This window comes from Giraffa tippelskirchi, chromosome 1 (assembly GCF_054371585.1).
Source record: "Giraffa tippelskirchi isolate mGirTip1 chromosome 1, T2T-mGirTip1v1.2.pri, whole genome shotgun sequence".
In the NCBI taxonomy this organism is placed as follows: Eukaryota; Metazoa; Chordata; class Mammalia; order Artiodactyla; family Giraffidae; genus Giraffa; species Giraffa tippelskirchi.
In genome coordinates this window covers 51978606-51991206 of record NC_137275.1, presented here as the reverse complement: position 1 = coordinate 51991206, position 12601 = coordinate 51978606, and the positions used below count along the sequence as shown (strand labels likewise).

At 42.6% G+C, this 12601-nt stretch overlaps 1 protein-coding gene across 47 annotated transcripts in view; it reads left to right on the top strand.

Moving 5' to 3' along the window:
* The window catches only part of LIMCH1 (LIM and calponin homology domains 1), a 385789-nt gene that overhangs the window by 263692 nt on the left and 109496 nt on the right, over positions 1–12601 (top strand). The gene's annotated exons all lie outside the window — the stretch shown is intronic.

Sequence of the window (12601 nt, the reverse complement as noted above, 5' to 3'; positions counted from 1 at the left end):
AAGACCCTTTCCTGCCCAAAGCATTTAGCACATTGCTTTTCATACTTTTTGTTGTTGTTTAGTTGCTAAGTTGTATCCAGCTCTTTGCGGCCGCATGGACTGTAGCCCACCAAGCTCCTTTCCATGGGAAACAGGCAAGAATACTGGAATGGGTTGATGTTTCCTTTTCCAGGCAAGAATACTGGAGTGGGTTGCCATTTCCTCCCCAGGGGATATTCCCAACCCAGGGATTGAACCCACATCTCTTGTTTGGCAGGCAGATTCTTTAGCACTGAGCCATCTAGGAAACCCTTTCATACTATACGTATGCAATTAATATTTTTGAATAAGTATAAAAATTAAAGCTAATAGAGCCTAACTGCTGGCTATTTGCTCTTCACCCTGACACTGACCCCCATTTCGCTCCCATTGATGAAAACATGTTAACTGATTGCTTGCGAATGTCTGCAGTTGTCAACTTTATATTCTTTTTTTAAAAAGTATTTAGATGCAGAATGTGGGAAGGGTGATGCAAAGGGATTAACTCTTGGGAGCTAATGACATCTATCTGTTGATGGGAGAAGAAGGTGAGGACATGGCAGAGAGCTTTTAGAAAGCAGAGGAGGTTTGTGAAACCCTCTGCAAGGATGGGAGAAGGGCCGGCCAGGAGCCCCAGAAGGATGACCAAGTGGGCCCACTGAGGCAGGAGCTTGGAAATGTGTAGCAGTTCCGGACCCAGTAAAGCACCATCATTTCCAGTAGCACCAGGAGCAGAGAGCTAGGGATTTAGGGTGATCAGTAAATAATACTCCTCTCTTTCCCTCCCAGCTGAGACATAAACAGAGGAGTCAGATAGAGATGAAAACATCAGCTTTACTTCTTATGAAACAAATAGGAGAGTGTGGGTTTAGAGCTGCAACCAAGTGGGTTTGCTAATCCTTGCTCCTGAATTAAATTCATTCACCCATTCCCAGCACAGCTGGACAACCACAGGCTTCACTCCCAAGAGAGAGGCCCCTTCCTGCACGGCAGAGACAGACAGGACACATGTGTCCTATGGACAGGCCATCTGCCGCAGAGAGGAAATGCCAAGCTGGCTGCACTGAGCATGCCCTCCCTGTTCCTTCTCCCAAACCAACTTAGGGGAGGAAGAGTGAGGGGCCAGGAGTGTTGTTCCTCCGTGGAAAAACATGAGGAGTGGACATACCTGCTCCCCTCCTCAAGCAGAGACAAGAAGTGGTTGGCTTAGCCTCCAAGGCTCATGTCCAAGGCTAACTGTTCCACCTCTGCATTTCCTTTTCCTGGTCATTGCTCCCTAGAGGAAAGGCAGAGAGCTGGGGCTGTTGAAGGTCTAGGCAGTGGAGCAGCTGAATAGTCACACTAGTCTGGACTGGATCAGGAAGGAAATAAGGCAATGAGAGGAGAGGGAAATGAACTGAAAGGAAGAGACAGAGTCTAGAGATGAAAGAGCAGGTGTGTGGGAGAGAAGGAATGAGAAACCTGGGAGGAGAGGTACTCAGGCCGAGGAGTAGGATATTGGAAATTGGGATTTCCACAGGGCAGGTGTGGGTGAGAATTATGATCCTAAAATAGAGCGTATGAGTAAAAACGATTGGAATTGAGGAAGTCAGACTATAAAGCCAGGCTGTCGAACAGGTTGCTCTGTAGGAGGAAAAGTCACCTAGAATGTTGACTGTAGTTGACGTGGGACCAGAGTTCTCCATGACTGATGGAAATGGTGTGCAGGATGGAAGGTCACATAGTGAAAACTGATAGCTCAGACCTTACTCACAACGAGGATTCCTCATGAGGAGGGTAATACGTCAGTGGTCTGGGAAGGCAAAGAAGCTCTGGGGCAAGCAGGGTTCCATGTCTCTCTTTACCTGCCACTTCCCTAAAATAAACAATCAGCCAGCCTTCCTTTGACCCACTATACCTTTTCTTAATGTCTTCTCTGCTAAACTTCCCAGAAGTGTCCCTTTGTGTTTTCTCTATTGTTTTTATTCTACACTAATTTCCTAACTTCCTGCAATCTGGTTTTCACTCTCTCATTCCATTGACGGTGTCCCCAATGTCAGTAATGTCCTTCTAATCAGAAATTCCATTCATTGATTACTTAACAGTTTTATTCTAGTAATAGAAATAAATATCACAATGGAAAACATTTATTGTGCCGAACATTGTTCTATTTTAAGCACTTTACACATATTTTCTTATTTAACTCCACAACATCTCTATGACATTGTATGTATCCCCACAATTATGGTCATTCATTCATTCCATGCATATATCTTGACTGTTTACTTTTTGTATATAAGAGACCATTCTATATTGATTTCTAACATCCACAGTGATAGCAGATGCTGTATGATTTCAATACCTTTAGACCTTGAAATTTCTGCACCTTGTTTTATGTCCCTGGGTATGTTCCAGTGTCTCCTAGTTTATAATCTTGGGAGCTTGAAAGGAATTTGTATCCTTCTGTTATGTGGAAATTGTATAAATCTTAATTATGTTAAAAAAAAAAAAGTATCATTCTAGATAATACCTAGGTAAGAAAAGGAGCAGTGCAAAGGCCCTGGCAGGGATCTTCTTGGTTGGTTGAGGATCAGCAGGGAAGGAGCTGTGTGTGGCTGCAGGGAAGGGGAGCAAGGTGGGTGGGGGTGGGGGCAGAGAGGTAGTGGGCAGCAGCTCCTGTAGGGCCTTGTAAGTCTTTGTAAGGACCTGGGCTTTCAAGAGAAAGCTAAGGCAGAGATTATGTAAGCAACTTGCTCAAGGCCGTTCAGCCTCTGAGTAGCCAACCAAAATACGAGCTCCTGATGAACCGTGGCTCTTGGAATGTGGAATGTTCCAAGCTTCATTTATTATTTCTGTTTCTCACAAATCTCCCCTTCCTCTATTTTTTAAGATGGTCTTAATGGCTGAAAACTTTACCATCACTCCAAACCCCTCTCCTTCTCCTCACTCTCTATTCCTGAATCCACTCAACTGCCAAGCCAGCAGTGGGTACTTGCACCCTCCCCCTTTTCTGCCCTTACTGTTGGGTTGGCCAAAAAGTTCATTTGGGTTTTTCCATTTCATCCTATGGAAAATCCCAAATGAATTTTTTGGCTAACTTCTGAATGAGTTCAGGCTTTTCCACATCTCCCAGAGCTCTTATAATTTTGAACAGACCCTCTCCCTCCACCCAGCGGATCTCTCCTGCTGCCACCCAACATATTCTCCTAAAATAGAGGTCAATCTCAGGACTCTTTCTGTCCTTATTGCCTGGACTTGATTCCCCAATGCCTAGGAACAGTGCTTCACAAGGCTTCACAAATCCTTTACAAGGCTCTCACAAACTCTCCCAGGCTTACCTTGCAGAACTCTCTTCCCCTCCCCATTCTCTCCTTGCAACTCACTGTGCTTCTACTCACTTCCCATCCATAACATTTTTTCTTCTTCTGCAAGCAGCAACCCAGCAGCCACCTTCTGGGTCAGACTTCCCCAGAATTCCCCCAGGCAGAGTGAGCCGCCTTTGCCTCTCAGTGGAAGGCCTGGTATCCTCATTAAGTGTTCCTGGCAAACTCAAGTGCGTTGAAAGTCTGGCGAGTACTGATTGTGGCTGGACATCCGCCAGTTAATGGAGCCAGGCTGGAACCCATGCAGGTTAGGAGAGCGACCGTGAACTCACGGCAGGTACAGGAAATCCCCAAATTCTATTAATTGCGGGGTAAGTTCCTGCAGATATTTTGGTAATGTATTCCTTAAGTTCTGAATTTCATAATTGCACTTCTGTTAGAGGGAATTTGTTTGCTTCAAATGCAAGAAACCTAGCACAAACCATTAAACAAAAAAAGCCTTAGAGATAGAACAGAAAAGTAACATTGCCATTAGTTATTGATTTTCAAGAGAAGTCTGGATCTTCTCAGATATGCTTGCAAATCTTTCTGAGCTACCCTAATCCTTATTAAGATTTTTGAAGCAAACATTTACTATAGAAATAGGTTAAGATTATAATTTACCAAATGTAATGTCAGTTTACATTTTGCTACCTCCACATAGTCTTTTCCTTTATAGAAATTGAAAATTATACAGAAGCTTTATATATATATATGTATATATATAGCATTTAAAATTTTTAATTATGAAAATATGATAACACATTTATAGGCAACTTGGAAAATACAGAACCAAGTTACATATAGTTCCACTGTATATTACAATTATTTTTTAAGTAGATAAATTAAGATTTTTAGCTAGAGTTTCAATATCAAGCTCTCAAAAACTAATAGAATGAATAGTCAGAAAAGTAAAAGGATAGAGTAGACCTGAAAAGTCTTATGAATCAATTCAACATAAGTAAGATATATACAATTTTTACACAACAGCAGGGTAAAAATTCTATTCAAGTTCCTAAAGATTATAAACCAAGAGATACTGAAACATATTCAGGGACATAAAACAACGTGAAAAATTTCATGGTTTAAAGTATTGAAATCATACAGTCTGTTCTCTTATTACTGTGAATTATGTTAGAAATCAATATGAAAATATATTTGAAAATAATCCACATATTTTCAAGTGCGGTGTGACATTTACCAAGAGAGATCTTTGACTTAGCCATGGAAAGCCTCAAATTACAAGACTGAAAAAACAAAGGATGATTGCAGAGAAGAAAGCATTTACGTGAGAAATTAATATCAAAGATACTTTAAAAACCCCATGTATTTGGAAATTAAATGTACACTTTTAAATGATAGGTGTATCTAAGAAGCCCAGATATTGTTTTTTCTCCAAAGCTCCAGATGTGATTCTAATGAGCAGCCATGTTTAAAAACAACTGGACTATGTGATGATCTTTTACTTTTATCTAGCTTGTTTTACTTTTTCTGTTTCATATTTGGTGCTCCCATTTCATCTGATTTGTTTTCCAGTTTCTTTCTCTCTCTTTTTTTAAGTCCTTTCCCAAGGCTTTATCGAGCACAGCAGAAAAGCTTTTGTATACATATTATAAATAGTATGTATAATATAATACATATTTTAGAAAATTTAATATTTTTTTCCTAGCTAAAAAATTTATGACATTTTGATGCCACTTGTTTGACTTAGTATGAATAGAATGCTAGATTTCTAATTTATATTCACTCAAAACATTGATATAGTTCGATTTATTCTGGCATCTAGTATTACTGCTAAAAGTCTAGGAAGCTTCTTATTTTACTGATCTTTAAAAAAAGTTTGAATGAGGCTTGAAACTTCTAATCCAATTCTGAAAATATATATTGTATTTTAAATACCTGGCAATATAGACATCTGGGTTCATTTGAAACCCAAATGAGCGTTACATTCATTTTCTGTGAACTCCAAACCCATCATCGTGTTTCCCTTTCCCTGTTGGCTATAAAGGAAATAAAGCCAAGGAGATTGGGTAGAGCAGGAGGCTTCTCAATCCTTGTCTGGTTTCTCTAGAGATCCACTAAGGGCTGGTGCCTTCCTCAGAGCCAGAAAGCTACACACTGCTCCTCAGTGGATCAAGGGAAAGGAGAAACCCCTTGCCAGTTGGAAGTGACAGCTGAGAAAGGGAAAGGGAGCAAGCAGGTCCTTGCTGCTTTCTGAAGACAGTAGGGAGACCCTAGGTGAGACAGTGATGTGTCTCAGGGGCTGCACAGGAATGAATTGCTGGCCTGCCTTTCTTCCCTCTCACTCTTGCCCCTGCCTCCTGAGGTGCTGCCTTGGGCCATGGAAGCCTCCTCTACGGCCTTTGGAATCCTCCATCTGACTACAGCCTAGAGCACAGGCTGCTGCTACTGCTAAGTCGCTTCAGTCGTGTCCGACTCTGTGCGACCCCATAGACGGCAGCTCACCAGGCTCCGCCGTCCCTAGGATTCTCCAGGCAAGAATACTGGAGTGGGTTGCCATTTCCTTCTCCAGTGCATGAAAGGGAAAAGTGAAAGTGAAGTCACTCAGTCGTGTCCGACTCTTAGCGACCCCATGGACTGTAGCCTACCGGGCTCCTCCGTCCATGGGATTTTCCAGGCAAGAGTACTGGAGTGGGGTGCCATTGCCTTCTCCGAGAGCACAGGCAGGCCTTTCTGAATAAGCTTTCCAGCTGAGACATTGTTCTGCTCAGCCCGTTAGGTTCCACAGAGTAATTAAGACTCCTCTTCGGTTACATTTTGGATTAATAGGTTTTTCTGGCCTAAACTGGCAACCACCATGCAAAGACTAATTCTGTGAGATAATTACAAATGATGACCTACAAGCCATCTTCTTAGAAATGACTTTTGGTACATAGCTTACACCTGTGTTTGAGGCAGCCTATGTAAGTCAAGTTGGCAATTTGTAACACTAAACAGCAGTAATTGCAACTACCCTTTAAAAAAAAGAAAAAAAGAATCTCCCATGTAACCGGCAAGGGCTGTAAATACTGCTTTTTGTTGATGGATAGAGTTTTCTCACTTTCTCTGGTCCTTTCTTAACCTGAGTTGACAATAAGCCATAATAATACATAACATCCATATAATGAGTGTCTGGAAACACTAGAGACACTGGGCTGTGTTCTCAATATTTGTTGTTGTTCAGTCACCGAGTTGCATCTGATTCTGCAACCCTACTGACTGGAGCATGCAAGCCTTCCCTGTCCATCACCAACTCCCGGAACTTACTCAAACTCATGTCCATCGAGTCGGTGATGCCATCCAACCATCTCATCCTCTGTCGTCCCCTTCCCCTCCTGCCTTCAATCTTTCCTAGCCTCAGGGTCTTTTCCAATGAGTCAGCTCTTTGCATGAGGTGGCCAAAGTATTGGAGTTTCAGCTTCAGCATCAGCCCTTCCAATGAATATTCAGGACTGATCTCCTTTAGGATGATCTAGTTGGACCTCCTTGCAGTCCAAGGGACTCTCAAGAGTTCTCTCCATCACCACAGTTTGAAAGCATCAATTCTTTGGCACTCAGCCTTTTTTACTGTCCAACTCTCATAACTCTGTCATCTGTATAAGATTAATGGCATCCCCCACCTCACAGATTAGAAATCCAAAGATCAGCAATGTTAGGAACCATGCCCAAGGCCATGTAACTAGTACGTGGATAAGGCTGGAATTCTAACTAGAGTCCTCCTGACCCAAAACTGTTACACTGTGTTCCATGGTACATTTGTTCCCTCATTTCCATTGTCTAATTAGACAATTTTTCTTAAACAAATCTGTTTACATGTATCTTGAACAAATCCAGCTACATGATAGGTCATGAAAATTAATCCTGAAGATAAGATACTTCTAAGCCCTTCTCATTTCATCCACCATAATTTTGTATGTTTTTCTTTTTTTTCATTCTTCTAAGTACCTAGAATGTAGTGCTTAATTTGTTTTTAATATGTAGTGACTACCTACTATATGCTGGGGAAACTCTGGAGGTGGAGACCATCCTGGCCTTCCTTCATCTTGACTTTGGAGCAAGAAGGGAAGGGAGAGAAGCATCAGGGCTTCCTCAGAGAACAGGCCCTGGGGAGGGCGGAAAGCTCAGGCCTCAACCCGGGCCCCCAGGAAATGTTTTCATACACACTGTGGGCCCACAGATTAGTGACATGGGGAACGCCTGGGCCAAGAACAAGGAGTGAATGCATAGTCCTTAGGTAAACAGAGGTATAAACCCATACATTACTATTAGTTGAGCACAAAATGGACTCTTTCAGGAACTTTATGTTCCGCATCTGTGTTAAATTGAGACTCATGTTACAGCACTTTCCCATTAGCCAGAAATAGAAAACTTTCCATCAGTAGCGCTGGAGCCTTTACCTCAGAGACTTTGCAACAGTTGTCTCCGAGGCAACTGTTATTTTTCCCTTCAGTTTTAGGAAACTGGTTTTGCGAGTGAACTCACAACCCTATGGAGTTGAATACATTTTTACACATTTTAAAACCTTTTCTCTAAACTTTTTGGGAAGGTTTTCAAATGTATAGATGACATAATCAATACTGGAATACTGGTTACCTAGAACAAGGCCAGTGGACTACAGCCTGTGGGCCAAATCCAGCCCGATGCCTGCTTGTGTAAGTGAAGTATATAGGGAGGCTGACACTTCCACTCATTTGTGTATTTGTCTGGCTACAGTGACAGAGTTGGGGCTTCACCGATGGCTCAGCTGATCAAGAATCTGCCTGCAATGCCAGAGACACAGGAGATGCAGTTTTGATCCCTGAGTCAGGAAGATCCCCTGGAGAAAGAAATGGCAACCCACTCCAGTATTCTTGCCTGGAAACTCCCATGGACAGAGGAGCCTGGAAGGCTACAGTCCATGGGGTCACAAAGAGTCAGGCATTAGTGAGCAACTAATCATGCATGCAGGTAGAGTTAAGTCATTTTGACAGAGACCACCATAGGCCCACAATGCCACATTTACTGTCTTTGCCACCCTTTAGACTGTAGCCCACCAGGCTGTAAAAAAAAAATGGCCAAGTTTTGAGATCTATATTTGCCAGTTATTAGTATTTTGCCATACTTGCTTTATCTCTTTTTCCATAATCAACAGATAGCATCCTCTCTCTCCCTATCTGTTTCCATCTCTCCTATGCATGCATGTGTGTGCATGCTAAGTCCCTTTGGTTGTGTCCGACTCTGTGCAACCCTATGGACTGTAACCTGCCAGGCTCCTCCTGTCCATGGGATTCTCCAGGCAAAAATACTGGAGTGGGGTGCCATGCCTTTCTCCAGGGGATCTTCCCGAGCAGGGACTGAACCTGCATCTCCTGAGGCTCCTGCATTGCAGGCGGATTCTATACCACCGAGCCACTGGGGAAGCCCACGCATGCACACACACACACACATTTTATTTTCTTGAACCATTTGAAATTATGTTATAGACATGATAACTTGTCCTTGAAAAATCCATATGTTTGCCTAAAAATAAAGGTATTCTTTCATATAACCTCAACACTATCATTGTCATGCCTAAGAAAATTAACATCATCCAATAATGTTATCCGACAACAGTCCACCTTTAAACTGAACTTTTATAGTCTTTATTATACTTTTCCTTTCTAGATCTAAGATCCAATCAAAGGTCATATGATACATTTGTTCATCATGTCTCTTCAGCCTCCAATTTTTGTTTTATCATGACATTGACATTTTTGAAGAGTTTTTAAAAAACTTCTTTTGAAGCCTAAGAATTAATGAGTTTTCAATACTATATGAGTAAGAGCTAAATAGAATAGTCATTGTGGTAAATCAGTGTCTCCACTTCTTTCCCAGGATTGAGACACACTTGTGTTGCTTGGCTTCAGAAGCTAAGACACTAGGTTGTTAGTTTTGCTTGGAGTTGTAAATGCGGAAAAAACTCAGTGTGAAGAGCAAGGCAGATGGGAATTTGCAGGATGCATTTTAAGTAATTAAAGGCACAGCCCTCCCTGCCCGCTCTGGTCGCTGCCCTTGTTAGCTCTTGGCTGAGGGGGCTCTTCCTTCTGGCTTTTCTCCTGACTGGGGTCTGGCTCCCCTCCAGCATCATTAGGTTGCAGCACGAAACTGGAAGGAGACCTGCCGTTATTTAAATCTTGCAGCCCAAAATGTTCAGCCCGACTGGCAACACAGTGCTTCTGTGTTTGCAGTCTGTGTGCAGCACTCAGAGGCACTTCTGCTAGTGCACGTGAGACGAACACTTTCGCGCCTTCCTTGAAAATCTGATGTGCCACAGTCATGCGCCTCTGATGGAACCACGTCGGGGCGGTCACTGGTCTGTTCCTATTATTGGGGTCCCAGATGATTCCTAGAGAGTTCTGAGACCCATCCTTTAATTTCCTCTGGGTTAGAAGCCCTCAGAGCTCATAGGCCAACCAGAAAGATTGCTGCATGCCCTGCAAAAGACTCACCTGAACATCTACAAACCTGTGGAAGTGGGATGCAAAATAGAAAAACTCCAAAGACAAATTGGATAATTTTAAAACACACAAAGTGATTGGAGAAGAGACTCTGAAGGGTATGGATGACTTCAGACTATAACCAGCTCACTGTCAGTCTACAATATGTCTTGTACATGACACAGGTCTTATGAATGATGGTACTTCTTACCCACTGAAAAAAATCCAGGGACACAGGAAAGACAACATACTGGGGTGGGCCAGCCTCCATTGGGGGGAGGTGAGATTGGAGTATCTCCTCATTGGTTTCCCTGTCTCCTGCCTTGTTCCTTTGCACCATCTCCTCCCCAAGGCCTACCCCCAACAATCTACTTCTGCTGCAGACCTGGGCATTTATTTCTCACATTACCACTGCTGTGCCTTCCATGGCCTTCAAGGGCCCCTTTGATCAGCCCCTGACTCCAAAGCCTCCTCTTCCTTTGGTACCAGCCTCAGATTTGATGCTTGATTTCCTCATGTCTGCCATGCTTTTTTGCACCTCCATTCTTTCCTGGCTGTGTGGCCTTTGTTCCTTCACCACTCACTGGTTGAAGTGAAGTGAAAGTCACTCAGTCATGTCTGACTCTTTGAGACCCCACGGTCTATACAAGTCCATGGAATTCTCCAGGCCAGAATACTGGAGCCGGTAGCCTTTCCCTTCTCCAAGAGATCTTCCCAACCCAGGGATCGAACACAGGTCTCCCATGTTGTGGGCCAGTTCTTTACCAGCTGAGCCACAGGGGAAACCCAAGAGTACTGGAGTGGGTAGCCTATCCCTTCTTGAGGGGGTCTTCCTGACCCAGAAATCAAACCAGGGTCTCATGCATTGCAGGTGGATTCTTTACCAACTGAACTACCAGGGAAGCCTTAATGATGCTTAATTGTTCCATGCCTCACACTGCTCATCTATAAAATGAGGATGATCATAGTACCTACCTCATAAGGTTGTGCAGGAATTAAATGAGTTAATATATGTAAAATTCTTGGAAGAATGCTTGGCATTTAATAAGGGCTATATAAAGGTTAGCAATTTATTGCTATTGCTCTTGTTATTTTGAGCCTGGATATATTAATTTTTATTGCTGCCTAAAAAATTACTATAAACTTAGCATCTTCAGCCAATATCCACTGATTATCTTAGTTTCTATAATCAGAATATTGACATGGTGTGACTAAATTCTTTGCTCAGGGGCTCCCAGTGCTGAAATTGAGGTGTTGGCAGGGGCTGAAGTCCAAGCTGAGCTTCTTCCAGGCCTCTTCCTAGCTCATGTGATTGTTGACAGAATGCATCTCCTTGCAGCTATAGAACCTATGGCCAGCAGGAACTCTGACCTCATCTTCTTTGTAAAACTCCCATGATTAGATCAGGCACAATCAGGCCATCTTTCTTTTGATCAACTCAAAGCCAAGTGGTTAATGACATAATCACAGAGTGATAATCTACCATATGCACAGGCTCCACTGGCACTCAAGGGAAGGAGATTGTATAGAGTGTGTCCCCCGGGGGGTGAGATTCTTAGGGGCTATCTTATTAGCAGAATCCTGCCTACACACTGGTCATTGGGAAATACAATGATTTTTGTTCACTTTGTTAAATTGCACTTTGAATATATGAGTTATTTACCACCACCATTACTTCGGATTTTTGTAGCATCTGTCTTAGAGCATTTAGATAGGTTTGCTTCCCTGGTGGTTCAGCTGGTAAAGAATCTGCCTGCAATGTGGGAGACCTGGGTTCAGTCCCTGGGTTGGGAAGATTCCCTGGAAAAGGCAACAGCTACCCACTACAGTATTCTGGTCTGGAGAATTCCATGGGCTGTATAGTCCATGGGGTCACAAAGTGTTGGACATGACTGAGCAAATTTCACTCTCACTTCACATTGATCCGGCTCCTGGAACCAGTCTTCATCATTCCTTTCCTGAAGTTTGAACTACTTGATGGAACCAGTTAGCTCATCTTTTACAAAGTCTTTTATGAAGACATAACTGATGAATCTGCAGCTAATGTCCTAGAGTTCCTAAAGGATGACTCACAACTTGCCATCCCTTCCAGAGCCATTTGTTTATTCTTTTTTTTTTTTTTTTTTTTTTTTTTTTTCATTTGTTTATTCTTAATGACTCTGAACAGATGAAGACCAGAGCCTTCCTCAGCTGTTGATGGTGTCTGCTACTCTGCCAGGCCAAAGTCAACTTGTACCTGATAGACAAATGCGTCACCATGAGGAAAGTCTTTGATGTTATTTCCAAAAGATTTCCTTGCTCCCTCTTTTTCCCCTTCCAGTTAAGTCTAGATTTCCCCCACCGATTTAATTCAGTTTACAGTCCACAAAGAGGTATTATTGATCAAAACCCACTGATAAAGGATGTATTTTTGAAGACCAGTTAGAAAGAAAAACTCAAAGATGACTCTTAGGTAGTAAAACTTATTTTTTTAAAAAAATGTTGAATCAGATTCTAGGCAATAAGACATGGACAAAATTTGAAGTAATAGGAGTACTGTGTATTAAGTCACTTCAGTCGTATTCAACTCTTTGTGACCCTATGGACTGTAGCCCACCAGGCTCCTCTGTCCATGGAATTCTCCAGACAAGAATACTGGAGTGGATTGCCATGCCCTTCTCCAGGGGATCTTGCTGACCTAGGGATCAAACCAGCGTCTCCTGTGTCTCCTGCATTGGCAGGCAGGTTCTTTATCACTAGCGCCACCTGAGACTACTTCCCTCAAATGGCTAAGTTACACTTTTCTTT